Source organism: Erinaceus europaeus, chromosome 7, assembly GCF_950295315.1.
Source record: "Erinaceus europaeus chromosome 7, mEriEur2.1, whole genome shotgun sequence".
NCBI lineage: Eukaryota > Metazoa > Chordata > Mammalia > Eulipotyphla > Erinaceidae > Erinaceus > Erinaceus europaeus.
The window spans coordinates 6,170,647-6,187,231 of record NC_080168.1 but is presented as its reverse complement, the minus strand read 5'-3'; the positions used below and the strand labels follow the sequence as shown (position 1 = coordinate 6,187,231).

Below are 16,585 nucleotides of genomic sequence, written 5' to 3'. Positions count from 1 at the left end.
TTAAAAATGTTTTTATTCTCTTTATTTATTTATTTATTTATTTATTTATTTATTGGATAGAGACAGCCAGAAGTCAAGAGGGAAGGGGGTGATATAGAAGGAGAGAGACAGAGAGACTCCTGCAGCCCTGCTTCACCACTTGTGAAACTTTCCCCCAGCAGGTAGGGACTGGGGGCTTGAAGCCTCGTCTTTGTAACATGTGTTCAACCAGGTGTGCCATCACCCGGCCCCTTCTCCTTTTGTTTATAGAAGTTGTGAAACTAAAAAAACTTGACGTTACTCGGACTCTCTTCCAGGCAGGGTCATGAATTCAAGAAAAGACTCAACTCAGAAGACTTCATTAAACTGATGAACTATCATGAGATTGGGAAAACAAAAAGATGAGAGATTCCACCATTCTAAAGAGTTCTGAAGCTCATTAGGTTCTAACAGAAATGTATTTTAATAATGATTGAATCCCATGCCCTACTCTGATCACCAACTTTGTGGATGGAAGCAGTTCTAAAATGAACAGTAGTTTTCTAACTTCTGCATGGCGTTTACAAAGGCAAAAATGTGGAACCCACCTTATATTGTCTTTAAACTGATTTTTACGCATGTAATCTTTCCCATTACCTGATGTACTATATTTTAGTATGGCTGATCCTTGGGGTGGAGAACCCAACCAGATGCCAGGGCCCTGTGAATCAATATGTCTCAGGGTTGAGAGAAATTCACTTCTGTCAGATACCCATGGCCTGCAGAGACCTGGAGGGACACACACAAGGCAACCTGAGCTGGGACGGCGTCAAGTGTGAGTCACAATCTTAACTGTCTCCCAGAGTATTTGTTGAAAACTTAGGCATTAGCTCACAAAGAAGTAAGGGAGATCAAAGATGTTTTTAAGTAAAATGTACATCAGGGTAAATGTCAAAGCACAAATAACAGGTGGTTAAACATCAGTATCAAAAGGTCAGAACATAGTGGTGGAAAACATCAGAAATGTAGGTAGGGGGTATTTAAATCTGCCATTGCCTGAATGTCATTATGTCAGATACCTTCCTTTGATGCCGTAAGATACTAAGTATATTCCAGTTATCCCATGCACAATCTCCAGACCCTCAGGGCAGAAGCCAGACATCAGAGTTATGGAGAACTGCATGTGTGCAGTACCACTATCTGCCTGTGGGCAGTAATGTCTGATATGTTCCAGACCACGCCCCAGAACAGGGTTTTATAGTGAGGGACATAGCCTGAAAATAAGGGTGCATGGTATTTTCAGTCAAAAAGAATGTACCTAGCAGACAGACAAACATATATTTAACAAGCATAGAGGTAGAGGTAGCAATCAGCAGGATTTCTTCCTTCTTTCCTTCCTTCCTTCCTTCCTTCCTTCCTTCCTTCCTTCCTTCCTTTCTTTCTTTTTTTTTTTTTTCCTCCCGGGTTATTGCTGGGGCTCAGTGCCTGCACTACGAATCCACTGCTCCTGGAGGCCATCTTTCCCATTTTGTTGCCCTTGTTGTTGTGCTTGTTGTAGCTGTTATTGTTGCCATAGCTGAGAGAGGAGGGGAAGACAGAGATGGGGAAAGAAAGAGAGACACCTGCAGACCTGCTTCACTGCTTGTGAAACAACCTCCCTGCATTTGGGGAGCCAAGTGCTTGAACAGGGATCCTTACGCTGGTCTGACCCCTGCAATTAGTAGGATTTCTAATAGCAAGTATCAGGAAGTCTGGGATCAGAAAATGTTGTCAAGATTTTATATTAAATCTTGACTGAAAACAAAACATCCAGTTGTGTCCATAAGCTGTGTATAGTTTAGTATAATATCCTTTGCATTCTTACGCTGAGACAGACAGACAGACAGACAGACAGACAGACACACACACACACACGTTTGTTTATTTATTTATCTATTTGTCACCAGGCTTATCGATGGGGCTTTTATCCACTGCTCTTGGAGGGGCATCTTTTTAAAAAAATTTTTTTCTGCTATTTTATTTTTATTTGACAAAAAAGAGAGAAATTAAAAGAGCGGGGGAGACAGAGAGGGAAAGAGAAAGAGAGACACCTGCAGATCTGCTTCACCTCCTGTGAAACTTTCTCCCTAAAGCTGGGGAGTGGGGGCTTGAACCTAGATCCTTTAGAATAGTGTTATGTGTGCTTAACCTAGTGCACCACCACCTGGCTCCTCTTATCCTAATATATTTATGTAAAGGACACCTTCCCAGCATTTAACATGCCAACAAAGATGTTTTAAATTATTGTTTATACATACCTTTAGAGAATGCTTACTGGTCTGGTTGGTTTCACTCATTGTACAAATACTTATTAAATATCTAATCTCTTCAGATTCTATTCCAGAGGTTATAAATGCAGAGGTGAGGAAAATAATAGCTGCTCCCATGTAAAACTATAATCTTATGGGAAGACACAGCCAGTCAGTAATCACAAATGTGCAAATGATAATATTCAAGAACTATGACAAGTGTCCCCAGGAGAGTCTGATGTAAGTGAATCACATACCAAACTTTAAAAAACAAACCTCTGGATTTTATTTTTACTAGTTTGCTCCATAGAATCACCGATCTGCTGGCAAGAGTGGATGAAGAAATAACTGACACTGAATACCACCTTCCACACTTAACTATGATGTGGAGAAAGAGTCTATAGCTAGAATATTTGCTGGAGACAAATGAATTTTCTGATGATCACTCCTGAACATCTGTGTTCTAATTTCTCCCTAACCTAATTCCCATGGTTCGAGTTTTGTTTTGTTGCTGTTTTTTAAATTTATTTTTATTTTTTAAATTCCTTTATAGGGGATTAATAGTTTACATTCAACAGTAAAATACAATAGTTTGTACATGCATAGAAATTTATTTTTATTATTTACTCCTCCTTCTTCATTATTATTATTATTGTTATTATTAATTTTATGCCACCAGGGTGATGGTTGGGGCTCGGTACCAGCACTATGAATCCACCAGGTCTGGTGGCCATTTTTTCAGTTTTTACTTTTCTTTTTAAGTTTTTTATTAGATAGGACAGAGAGAGGTTGAGAGAAAGAAAGATAACTGCTTCACTGAAAAAGACAAGACCTGCTTCACTGCTCCTACTGCTGTTGTTTTTAAGCAGTCATTTTTGTACTGGCAACATATCTCTTCTCCATTTAATCTGAAGGATGGATAAAATGTTTCATTTCTCATAGGAAACCTTGCCCTCAACTTGGATCAACAACAGTATAGAATGTTCCCCATCCTCCCAAAGGGAGGATGGACAACATACTCTATGCTACACCTGAGGAAGATGGGATACTGGGGCAGCTTGGAATGTTCCTACTCATGACCACAGAATGTGAGCTCAGATCTACAGGGATGCAGAGGTCACACAGGCTCCTAAGCTGGATATGGGCCCCAGATCACATCAAATCGATGGGGTTTACAGTCAACAATATTTATACACCTTTCCCATATTAGAGAGCTACTCTCTTCCCTGATCCAGCTTTCTGATCCTTTTCCCAGCCATGACATCATCTACCCAGACAATAATTAGGATTCACCTGCATATTAGATTTCAGGCTCAGGCAAAAACAAATGAACAAACAAACAAAAAAACCACTTTTAAAAGTTAATATACCCATCTGCGGGCGGGGGAGGTCACTTCACGAGCAATGAAGCAGGTCTGCAGGTGTCTTTCTTTCCCTCCTCTGTCTTCCCCTCCTCTTTCCATTTCTTTCTGTCCTATCCAACAACAATGACAGAAATAATAATAACCACACCAACAATAAAACAACAAGGGCAACAAAAGGGGAAAAAATAGCCTCCAGGAGCAGTGGATTTGTGGTGCAGGCACTGAGCCCCAGCGATAACCCTGGAGGTAAAAAAAAAAAAAAGTCTAAATATGTTCTTTTTTTTTTTTTCTTTCCTCTCAGTTAACAGGGCTTAGATTCTGACTCCAGCACTTACTATGTGAGCTCTCTGAGTCTGACTTTTCTCAACAGTGCACTGGGGATGCTTTTGACATTTACCACAAAGGGTAGTTTTGAGTACCAAATGAGGCAATGAGACGAGAAACTGACCATTGTGTCTGGTAAAGGGTAAGAGCTCACGATAAATTAGTTATGAGTCAGAGGTGGTACTGGAAATAATCTAAGTGGCACGGCACACATGACCAGGGATCAATCTGAATTTTCATTTCTTTGAGAAGCTAGACTTAGTTAGCAGTGGGGATGGTGTGGGAAGATAAAAAGCCTTTGGGGAACCTCAGGCCACGACCATTCATCAGATGGTACAGAGTATTTTAATAGTTTAACAACTTGCACAGCCATGCCCCTGAGTCTAGGCCTGGTTGTTCTTCTGGTGATCTTTCTTGCAGAGGGAGTTTTCTTCTGGAGGCATGAATCTGCTTATCCCATTAAATAACTTCTGTCTGCTGATGACTCACTCGCACACTGATATCTCCAGCCCTCTTCGCTCTACTGCTTCTTTGACATCTCTGCTTGGATGTCTTCAAGGCGTATCACACCACCACTTCTGAGGCGGCAGAGTTCTCCACCACCAACAGAGATGATCTCTTCTCCTCCCCATCTTGGCCACTAGCATCCAGGCACCTGGTATGTATTAGATGCCACTAGCTTTCCCTGTTGATCCAAAAGTAGAAGGGCCCCTTTTGTGATATATATATTAAATCTGGGAATTCTTACAAAAATGTCCACAGCATCCTCAGATCCCCCCCATAAAAAAATCCTTAAAAAATTATAGGAACTTTCTATTTTTTTTTTTTAACCTCCAGGGTTATTGCTGGGGCTTGGTGCCTGCACTACAAATCCTCTGCTTCTGATGTCTATTTTTTCCCCCTTTTGTTGCTATTGTTGTTTCTTGTTGTTGTTGTTGCTGTCGTTGTTGCTGGATAGGACAGAGAGAAATGGAGAGAGGAGGGAAAAACAGAGAGGGGGAGAGAAAGATAGACACCTGCAGACCTGCTTCACTGCCTGTGAAGCTACCCCCTTGCGCATGGGGAGCTGAGGGCTTGAACCGGGATTTTTACAGAAACTTTCTATTTTTGTATATCAGAGGAAATCTGTTTTCTTTATGTAAAAGCAGCTCTGGAGTGAATAAAAGGTATTGTGCTAACACCCTACACATGCCTGCTCTCCAATTGAGTCAGGGGCTGAAGTCTATACTTGCAGACTGAATTTACTGAGGCAGAGTACGAGAAACTAGACTCAATCTCAATTTTATTAATTTGCTAGCAGTGACCTTGAGAAATTTACCAAACTTCCATGAGCAAGTACTTCCATGTAATGGAAATAACGGCCAGTAGAGTGATTGCATGTACTTAAGACACTATTTCTGAAGTGACTGACACACAGGAGGTATTCAGCAGATACTGACTCTCACATTCTTATTTATTTATTTATTTATTTATTCATTCCCTTTTGTTGCCCTTGTTGTTTTATTGTTGTAGTTATTCTTACTGTTGGATAGGACAGAGAGAAATGGAGAGAGGAGGGGAAGACAGAGAGGGGGAGAGAAAGACAGACACCTGCAGACCTGCTTCACCGCCTGTGAAGCGACTCCCCTGCAGGTGGGGAGCTGGGGGCTCGAACCAGGATCCTTCTGCTGGTCCTTGCGCTTTGTGCCATGTGCGCTTAACAAACACGCTGCGCTAACCACCCAACTCCCTCACATTCTTAACACTATTCATTTTCTGAGTCATTCAGGTAAAAGGTCGGGAAACTCAGGACATACCAGCTGACCAGGAAGTGAACCTCCCTCTGCTTTTGTCTCCTCTCATACCATCTCTCATTGCTTTCTGGTTTTTTTTTTACTTAGTTCTCTTATGTTTGCTCAGATTACCTCCCTCCAAAGAGTCCCCTTCCAAAAAAAATTTTTTTAAAAACCCACTTATTTCCTTTTTCTCACATTTGAAGTGGAACAGAGTGTTTTCACACTTGCCATACTGAAGTGTTTAGAGTTAAGAAAGCTATCCAAAACTCGGAAATAAACAAACAACATTTGTTAGAGATTGAATGCTTTTTTTTGTTTGTTTGTTTTCTTTCTCTGCTCTCCCTCCCCCTTCATAGGTTGACATCTTAGTTCAGAATATGAAGGTATTTGGAGATGGGGCTTTTATGAGGTAACTATAGTTCGATGAAGTCATGAGGATAGGGCCTTCATGATGGAGTTAGTGCTTTTATAAGAGCGCCTGAAAATTGATTGCACTATCTCTCTCAAAGATGGTTCAGTGAGCACATAGTAAGGTGATAGCTATTTGAACAAGAGACCCCAGCATGAAAGTTACTTTTTAAAATATTTATTTATTTATTTATTCCCTTTTGTCATCCTTGTTGTTTTGTCGTTGTAGTTATTATTGATGTCATCGTTGTTGGATAGGACAGAGAGAAATGGAGAGAGGTGGGGAAGACAGAGAGAGGGAGAGAAAGAGAGACACCTGCAGACCTGCTTCACCGCTTGTGAAGTGACTCCCCTGCAGGTGGGGAGCCTTATGCCGGTCTTTGTGCTTTGTGCCACGTGCGCTTAATCTGCTGCGCTACCGCTCGACTCCTGAAACTTACTTTGAAGGCACCACAAACTTGGACCTCACAGTCTCCAGAACTGAGTCTATGATGTTTTGCTAGTTTGTTAGGTGCTCTCTCAGGCCAGTGCTGCATGCTTCTGATAGGCCCATCCTATGGATTGACTGATTTCCCTGATTTTATACCTTTGCTGGGCTTCTTCTCCTTCTGCTCCTCTTCCTCCTCCTCCTCTTCTTCTTCCTCCTCTTCTTCCTTCTTCCCCCTCTTCTTTTTTTATTGATTAAGCAATTTCATAACTCCTTAAAGATGCAAATATGGTTAAGTGCAGGTGGTGCAAAGTGCAAGGACTGGCGTATGGATCTTGGTTTGAGCCCTCGGCTCCCCACCTGCAGGGGAGTCGCTTCACAAGTGGTGAAGCAGGTCTGCAGGTGTCTGTCTTTCTCTCCCCCTCTCTGTCTTCCCCTCCTCTCTCCATTTCTCTCTGTCCTATCCTACAACAATGACAGCAATAACAACAACAATAACTACAACAATAAAACAAGGGCAACAAAAGGGAATAAATAAATATTTAAAAAGGTGTTAAAATATGCAAATATATTACCTTGTAGAAAAATAAAAACAATGCTAATGATGTTTGAGAGTGAAACACATAATTACTATCTATAAAACTGGCCATCCTAATGGTTACCATTTATCACCTAGAATACTTACCAGCTTTGCAATTTTTAGAAAATTAATTTCAGCTTTCTCTGAACAGACTAATCCCCTTTGAGCCCGTTTTAATATATTCTTGATTTACTCATCAATTAAAAACTTGACTAATAGTTTACAATGCTTACTCTTTAAACAAATATTGATTTTGTATATGATAGGATTGAGAGTGAGGGAGAGAGGGGATAACAGAGGGGATAAAAGAGGAGAGAGGGAGGGGGAGAGAGAGATGAGAGAGACAGAGAACTATCTTAGTACATGTAGTGCTTGGGATTGATCTGGGTGCTTCAGGAATGCAAGTCCTGCACTCTGCTAGCTGAACTACGTCCTCAGTCACAACATGTGCTTATTTGTTTTTATTTAAGTATCATATTTCTAGTGATATATATATATATATATATATGAAATGTCTGCATTCAATATATTTATATCTATCTATCTTAGGAGCATTCACGAGTCAATGTTGTTTAAAGACTGATAAATGTATGGCTGAACTATGTTGCTTCATTGATTAGTATTATTTGAAAGGACATTGTGTTTGCCAAGATTCCTTCTGGGAGTACTTCTACCCTTCTATTTAAGAGTTTAGTGTTTTTCATGTATATACCTTTGTAGCCAGTCATTCTAGAAATTCTTTCTGAAGTAGAACAGAAGAGAAAGTTGAGTCACTAGGGCTTACACACTCACCAGCAATGGTTTGACTTGATCTCTTTTTGACTTTGCAAAAATAATATTTTCACCAATGATTGTTTTTCTTTACAGGACAGATAGAGTGTTTTAGATGAAGTGTCCTGAAACAGGACATTCTATTCACTGTTAGTCTACTGAAATGTTCAAAACACATAAAATGTCACCTGAGTAATTTATGGTTGTTAAATTTTTTATTTCTCCTACATCATGAATTAATGGAAATAAACCAAGTGTCAGTCACCCTTCAGGTATCTTGTTCACTTCTGTCAAACTACGAGATGCCTGTCAGGATAAGTCACAGTGACAAATAGGCCTTGGTGACATGGTGAATTGTGAGGTTTAAGTTTTCTCCTCATTCCTGTTTTAGCACCAAACTGAATGTATAGATTTATGCTTTGTGTCAGAAAAGAAACACATCTGTGAAGCTACGGTGGAGCAGTCACCTGCTTAGTGCTGAATTTCAGGTCTAGGATGTTGAAATTCCCTGGAGCTGAACGATTAACAGAGGTTAATTTGATGATCCCATGTAGAAAACTCTCTTCTTTGCACAGATCTAACTGCAGTGACTTAAAAAAAAAATTATTTATAAAAAAAGGAAACACTGACAAAAACCATAGGATAAGAGGGGTACAACTCCACACAATTCCCGCCACCAGAACCTGTATCCCCTCCCCTGATAGCTTTCCTATTCTTTATCCCTCTGGGAGTATGGACCCAGGGTCATTAGTAACTTTTTTGGTGAACTAAATCCCCTCTTGTTAAACCAGGCTTTGGTGTATTGTACCAGCCTATGATCAGAACCCTGTTCATGACCAGGGGCATGGCCAAGGGATAGTCATATACTGTCAATTAAGGATCAGAGAACAACAATGAGTACAGACCCAAATTCTTTTTGTGGTGCAGAAGGACTTCTGGCTTCTGTAATTGCTTTCCCATTGGACATGGATGTTGGCCAGTCTATTCATACCCCCAGCATATCTCTGTCTTTCCCTAGTAAGGTAGGTCTCTGGAGAGGTAGGATTCTGGGACAAGTGGGCGAGGAGGTCCCCTGCCCAAGGAGTTCAGGACGAATTTACATCTACAACTTGGTGGCTGAAAGGCAGTAAGATATAAAGCATGGATAAATGTTTAATACATAGGGACCAAAGAGTAGGATTATTTAACAGACATTTAGAATATGCACTGTGTACCAAGAATTGGTCTGTTTTAAAAATTTGAATTCAGGGAGTCGGGCTGTAGCGCAGCAGGTTAAGCGCAGGTGGCGCAAAGCACAAGGACCGGCATAAGGATCCCGGTTCGAACCCCGGCTCCCCACCTGCAGGGGAGTCGCTTCACAGGCAGTGAAGCAGGTCTGCAGGTGTCTATCTTTCTCTCCTCCTGTCTGTCTTCCCCTCCTCTCTCCATTTCTCTCTGTCCTATCCAACAACGACAACAACAATAATAACTACAACAATAAAACAACAAGGGCAACAAAAGGGAATAAATACAATAAATATAAAAAAAGTTAAAAAAATTTGAATTCAGTTTATTCTCAAGACAACCCTATTTGTTAATAGTAATTTGTTAATAACATCACTTTTTATTGAGTTATATTGTATTCCTTTAACACATCTCAAGCACAGAGAAACTTAGAAACATACAGAGATTATGGAGTGCGTGTCAGGATAGTATTTACACCTGGGAGTTATACTTGGGGAGAAAGGCTCCACTGATGTGCGTTTAACTACTATGTAGCTCTCCGTCCAGGAAAGAAGTCCAGCTGCGGAGAACTGGCAAGTGTGATGGAACAATGGGACTTCTAAGTAGACATAACCGTGTCTGCTTGGGCGTGAAAGATGGGGCCGGTTTTGAGAGCAGAGAACAGGAGTTACAGATTTGAAGTGAGTGTCCTATCAGTAAGGTGAAGGAAGGAAGGAATAAACAGTACATGGAGAGATGAGGTATGACTGCTAGTACAGTGTACATATTACCATGATCAAGGACCTGGTTTCAAGTCTCTATTTCCCACCTGCAGGAGGATAGTTTCACAAGTGGTGGAGTAGTGCTGGAGAGAAAGAGAGAGAAAGAGAAAGAGAGAGAGGAGAGATGGTAGCGCACCGAGTTAAGCACACCCATTGTGTGAAGTGCAAGGACCTGAGTAAGTATCCTGGTTCGAGTCCTCAACTCCCCACCCGAAGGAGAATTCTTTCACAAGCAGTTAAGCAGGTCTGGAGGTGTCTATCTCTGTCTTCCCCTCCTTTCTCAGTTTCTTTCTGTCCTATCCAACAATAACAATAGCAGCAACGACAAGAGTAACAACAACAATGGAAAATATGATGGCTTCCAGGTGCAGTGGATTCATAGTGTAGGCACGGAGCCCATAGATAACCCTGGAGGCAAAAGAAGAAAGAGAGAGAGAGAGAGAGCAGGAAAAATAGTTGATAGGAATGGTGTAGCTGTGCATTGCACCAAGCCTCAGTGATATAATAGCTGGTTGAAAAAATATATATATAGTATGAAGAGAAAAATCTTTACTGTTCTCAGATGGTACACCTGTTAATAATTCTGTCTGCTTAACAGGCCTTGGCAGAATGGGGCTTTTCCATAGTCTTTTAGTGTTGTGCAACTAATTGAGAGGATTGAATCATACTGAGGGAGAATGTAAAAAAATATATGCGGTTTCAAAATGCACTCATGAAATGATAGGTCTCACTGCATCTAAAATCATTAGCACAAACTGTTGGGGGGAAGGCTGCTTGGGAAAGGTCACCCCGGAGGAGCAGCAAGTCTTCTGTTTTGGATTCTGCTCAATATTTGGGTATTTCTATTTTAGTTCTGAGAGCAGAGCCTCGAGTTATTGAAGGAGATGGTTCCAGGGTGTTTTGAAACCCATGGCAAGTCAAATCGCTAGAGTGTTGAGCTACTGCCATCATTATTCTGATTAACAATTCAAAACCCGACTTTGAATTATTCATGGTGTTTAAATAACTTATCAACATGAACAAAAGTGATGTGAAACTGTTGCAATTAGGAAAACTTACTTAAAGCTTGTAGACAAATATCCTTAATTAAGTCTGCTTAATCTGCCTGCTGGAGATGGTGTTTCTGGGAATCGAGAGGAGTTGGAGAACTGTAAATCCAAGAGGGAAAAAAATATGTGGGAAGGTCGGAAGCATTTTAGTGCAACCTCATAATTTAGAAATCTGGGGGAGGCAATAAACAAAAGTCTTAGGTCTACCAGTACCTTAGGAAAGCCCAACAATTGGCCTAAAAAGTAATTGGAATGTAAAGTCTCATTCTCAAAGCTCAGTTACTTGCTGAAAGACTGGCATCAACGTGTGGTACTGACTGCTTAAATGTAGCTGAAAAAATATTCAGCTATGCTGGAAAAGCAGTGTGGGGAAGGACAGAATTAGTCTCAAGTCAGTTGGAGAATGTGTCATTTGAGCACCTACAGAAATCCTGGTGGTCCCTGATTACATTCCCTATGCTGTGGTGGCATTTCCTCTGGGGACCACAAGAAGAGGTTTAGGGGCATTTCAGAAAAACTACCATGTGCTACTGGAATTGAGTCTGAGGTTTTATAGCTAAAGACTCTTTTTTTTTTTTTTTTTTAGACAATTGAGTGGGGTGATCTGGGCTGGGAGAGAATCAGGTGGAGGGTTATAGGAGCAGTAATGTGATGAAGTAGGATGAACAGGATGTGATGAAGAAACACAGCAGAGAGACTGAACTCTCTTAGCACCCAGATGGATGGTTGTCTAAAGAAACCCATATTGGTGAAATGGATACGTGACTACACAGTTTCCATTTGGCTTCCAACAATACATATTTTAGTTATATTCCAAAGGGCCTATGGCTATACTAGTTTTTTCTTTTTTTTTTTTTCCCCCCCGAGCCTGAAATCTGATATGCAGGTGGATCCAAATTATTGTCTGGGGAGATGATGTCATGGCTGGAAAAAGGACCAGAAAGCTGGATCAGGGAAGACAGTAGCTCCCAAATATGGGAAAGGTGTATAAATATTGTTGACTGTAAACCCCATCAATTTGATGTGATCTGGGGCCCATATTCAGCTCAGGAGCCTATGTGACCTCTGCATCCCTGTAGATCTGAGCATACTAAGCTTGGTGAGCTGATGGAGCCCTTAAAGGAAGGCAGCTCCTTGGAATTATGGGAGGTTACAGAGGCAGACTTGGCAGATGTGAAAAAGTAGAGAAGCTTAGAAAATCACTTCTGAATATCACTTGTGTAGCTAGCATCTTTGACATCTTTTCGGAAAGACACATGCCACCAGGCCTCAGGACTCTATACACTTAAAAGCCTCTAGCACTTTCTGTTTTACTGAAATGGACATCAAGACTGAAGGTGCTTAGTGCTGATTGACTAGACCTGAGTCACATGACACAAGCCAGATGCCTGATGGGAAACTTTTGCTTTGCAAAGTGTCAGATTGGTGAACCCAGTGAACTAGAGCACTAGGAATACTGTACCTACCATACATACACTGAATAGGTTATCTAGAATTTATCTTGTAGCATTGGGAGCTAGAAGTTTAAAAGCAAGGAGCTTAAAACACAAGTAGAACCTGAAATGTAATTGGCATATCGCACCAAAGTAAAAGACTCTGGGGTGGGCAGGTGGGGAGAATACAGGTCCATGAAGGATGATAAATGACATAGTGTGGGTTATATTGTTAAATGGGAAACTGGGGAATGTTATGCATGTACAAACTATTGTATTTACTGTTGAATGTAAAACATTAATTCCCCAATAAATAAATTAATTAAAAAAAACTTTGGTTCTTTCTGAGGCGTGTTAGGGAGAAGTCTGTTTCTATTTCCTTCTGATGTTATTTTATTTTTTTTTTGTGTGTGTGTTCTTCAGTGTATAGGAGCCTAATATCATCCATCATGTTCACTGTTGTTCCAAGGTATGTGTGTGTGTGTCTGTGTGTCTTTGTGTGTGTCTGTGTCTGTGTGTGTTTCTACGTGTATGTCTGTGCGTCTCTCTGTGTGTCTGTGTGTGTCTTTGTGTGTCTGTGTGTGTGTCTTTGTGTGTGTGTGTCTTTGTGTGTGTGTATCTATGTGTGTGTCTATGTGAGTGTGTATGTGTGTGTATCTGTGTGTGTGTGTCTGTGTGTGTGTCTCTGTGTGTGCATGTGTGTGTGTGTGTGCGCACACATTGTGGCCTCCCTCTTATAAATGCACTAGTTTACGTTGGATTAGGAACCAGTTTGCTTTAGTATGACTCTCATTTTAGCTAACTATACCTGCAATACCCAATCTCCAAATAGATTATTTTTTGAGGTATTGGAGGTCAGGGGCTCATACAAATTTAAGGGGACACTATTCAACTCACAACACCATACAACATTTCAGTTGCTAGTCAAATAAATAAACAATTCTGTTCAGAGAAAGGTGCTGCAAGAAAGGTTTAGTAATGTTGAGTTTAATATAAATCAGAGACCACGTGTTCTGGTAGAGTACGTGCCCTGTTACGTGTGAGTTTCTGGCTTCAAACCTTGGCACCACATGATAACACCATGGACAGCACCAGGGAAACTCCTTGTATGTTGGAGCAGAGTTCAGGTGTCATTTCTTTCTTTCCCTCTCAGAAGTAATGAGTGAAAAATTGAACCTAGGAGACCACTCAGTGTTATAGTGTATGTGTGAGGCTTGGTGTTCATTCTCTGGTACCGTATAAGAAAATGTCAGCTAATGAATAAGCCTGTTTCCTGGTTAACAGGAATGGAAAATTTTACATAATGTAAACCATGGCTAAGTCTACAACGCTTGATTAAGATTTAAGTGATTTATTACAAATGGACTTGTTGAATAAGATCTTAATACAAATAAATACTTGGACAAGCATAAAGAGTGAACAAATGTAAACAGCTCTTGCAAGAGTCTGTTCTGTGGTCAAAACAGAGTATTCATCTGAATCTTAGCACATATACCTACTTATCAGTGTCTTTGTTTTACACCAGTTGAGTAAATTCATGCTACAGAAAGAGCATATCTAGCAGATAATTTTTCCTTTTTTTTGACAGAGGGTGGGAGAGAGAGGTAGTGATGGAGAGACAGAGTGTCACCTGTAGTCCTTGATTACTGCTTATGAAGCTTACCCCCTGCAGGTGGGTTCTGGGCCTTGTACATGGCCAACAGGTGAGCTCTACTAGGTGAATCACCATCTGGTCCCATAAATTTATAATTGTAAAGGTACTCCTTCAGTTAGTCTTCTATCCAAATGCCATTAATGACTCATTAAAAAAAATTTATTTATTTATTCCCTTTTGTTGCCCTTGTTGTTTTTTTATTGTTGTAGTTATTATTGTTGCCGTTGTTGGATAGGACAGAGAGAAATGGAGAGAGAAGGGGAAGACAGAGAGGGGGAGAAAGACAGACACCTGCAGATCTGCTTCACGGCCTTTGAAGCGACCCCCCCGTCCCCACAGGTGGGGAGCCAGAGACTCGAACCGGGATCCTTATGCTGGTCCTTGTGTTTTGCGCCACCTGCGCTTAACCCGCTGCGCTACCACCTGACTCCCTAATGACTCATTTTTATTACTTTAAGACCAAGTTGCTCCTAGGTCCCTTCATTCCTAACATCACCTAGTTAATCCAAACATATGCTATACTTTCTAACAGTTTTCTGCTCTACTAAGAGACTTTCCTTATGCCAAATGGTTATCACTGCCTGAGTTCTTCAGCCTTGATTGTTGATGCTGTATTCCTATCTTACTAAGATCCTTCCACACTCATAAGACCCCACGCAAATGTATGTTAAATTGTCATTGGTCAGCTTCTCTGTTGCAACCTATTGATAGGTGGCATTCCAAACCTGTCAATATTTCTGCTGTGTTATGACTAATATCTGTCATGTCTTCAAGTGCTCCAGTGATGATGTTGCATTACATGTGTAAGGTTTTTAAAAGTTGGTGACTTTATAACCACTTCTTGAACTGTTCAGTGAATCCTCAATGGATTCTTAAGGGGCCAGTGGTCAGTCTTCAATGGATTTTTGACTGGGACTTGCTTTTTTTTTTTGCACAAAACTTTGATCTTTCCCCCAAGTAACATTAACACAGGGAAGTATGATTGGAAAAGCAACAGAGATATCTGAGAAAAACTTTCATAGGATTAATATCTGATGGACCATGATCCCCAACTCTAATGCAATAAAAGGAAAAATTAATCGGAAAAGGAGAGCTGAAAGAAATCCCAAGTGCAAGGAGATTAAATACCTTAGTAAAAAAAAAAAATCAAAACCCTGGAGTCAAAAGGAAGTCATAAAGGAAATGAAGAAATATCTAGCTTAAATTATAATGAAAGCATTAATGTTAAAATTTGTCAAGCACATCTACAGAATACTTAGAGAGAATATATGTATCTTTTAGTGCATTTGTCAGGAAGTATGAGAGATTTAAAAATAAATGAGCTAAGCATAATGACATTGGAAAAAGAGCAGCAGACCAAATAAAAAAGGGAGAGAGGGATGAAAATAAGTCATATATCAATGTAATGAGAATAAAGAATAATAGTGAATTTCAATAACCTCAAAATTGGCTCTGTGAAAATTAATTTGAAAGAAAACTTTGGCAAAGAGGATTAAGAAAAAGGGGAAGACACAGAAAATGGATAAAAAGCAACCATATAATGTGATTCTAGAGAATAATAATATAAAATAAACAGATAAATCTACCGAAAAGATAAATAAAGAGTGGCCCAAGAGGTAGTGCAGTGAATAAAGCATTAGACTGTCAAGCCTGAGGTCCTTATTCAAACCCTGGAAGCACGTATACCAGGGTGATGTCTGGTTCTTTCTGCTCCTCTCTCCCTCCTCCTAACTTCTTCATGAACAAATAAATAATTTTTTTTAAAAAAGAAAAAGATAATTAAAGATAAGAAATGATTGCTATGATGTCTACATCTAGTTCATTTGTTAAACCGATGCAGTCAATGAATACTTAGGAAAAAATCAAATGTTAAAGTTGATGTAACAAGGAATGGAAAAATTAGTGCACCAATAATTACCATTTTCTCTCTATTTTTGCATCAATAGTTATTAAAGAACACCGCCTCCCAGGTCTAGGAGATGGCTCAGTGGATAAGCAAGAGTAAGATCCTGAGTTTGATTCCTGGCATCTCATTTGCTAGAGTGATACTCTGGTTCTCTTCCCTCCTTCTTCTCCTCCTCTCCTTCCTCCCCCACCCTTCTACTCCACCCTTTTCTCTCGCTTTCCCTAGGAAATTGATAAATTTTTGCAATCCTTCTCATCACCCTACCTACTGTCTGTATACGACTCAGAGAAAATTTCATCAGAGTCCCATCAAACTTATAAGGAGCACTAGATTCTTATACTATGCTTATTATTCCAGAAAGCAATAAAAGCAAGTTAGCATGTTTTAAAAATGTTATTATTTTAATTTTTAACTTTTAAAAAAATATGTATTTATTAATGATAGAGAGGGAGAACCAGAGCATAACTTTGGCATATGAGATGCAGACGCTCTAAGTCAGGACCTCATGCTTTTGAGTTCAAAGCTTTATCCACTGTGCCAATTGTGAACCTAGTATAATTTTAAAAAAATATTTATTTCTTTTTTGTTGCCCTTGCTGTTTTATTCTTGTAGTTATTATTGATGTGGTCGTTGTTGGGTAGGACAGAGAGAAATGGAGAGAGG

At 40.1% G+C, this 16,585-nt stretch overlaps 1 protein-coding gene across 4 annotated transcripts in view; it reads left to right on the top strand.

Moving 5' to 3' along the window:
• Nucleotides 1-4,320: 4,320 nt before the first annotated feature.
• Nucleotides 4,321-16,585, top strand: part of SCG2 (secretogranin II) — a 43,071-nt gene continuing 30,806 nt past the window's right edge. For 3 of the 4 annotated variants that reach the window (XM_060193670.1, XM_060193669.1, XM_060193668.1), the window contains exon 1: nucleotides 4,326-4,592. The gene's annotated coding sequence lies outside the window, so the exon portion shown is untranslated. Of the gene's footprint in view, nucleotides 4,593-16,585 lie in introns of all 4 variants that reach the window. The other variant, XM_016187273.2, reaches the window with a different exon arrangement.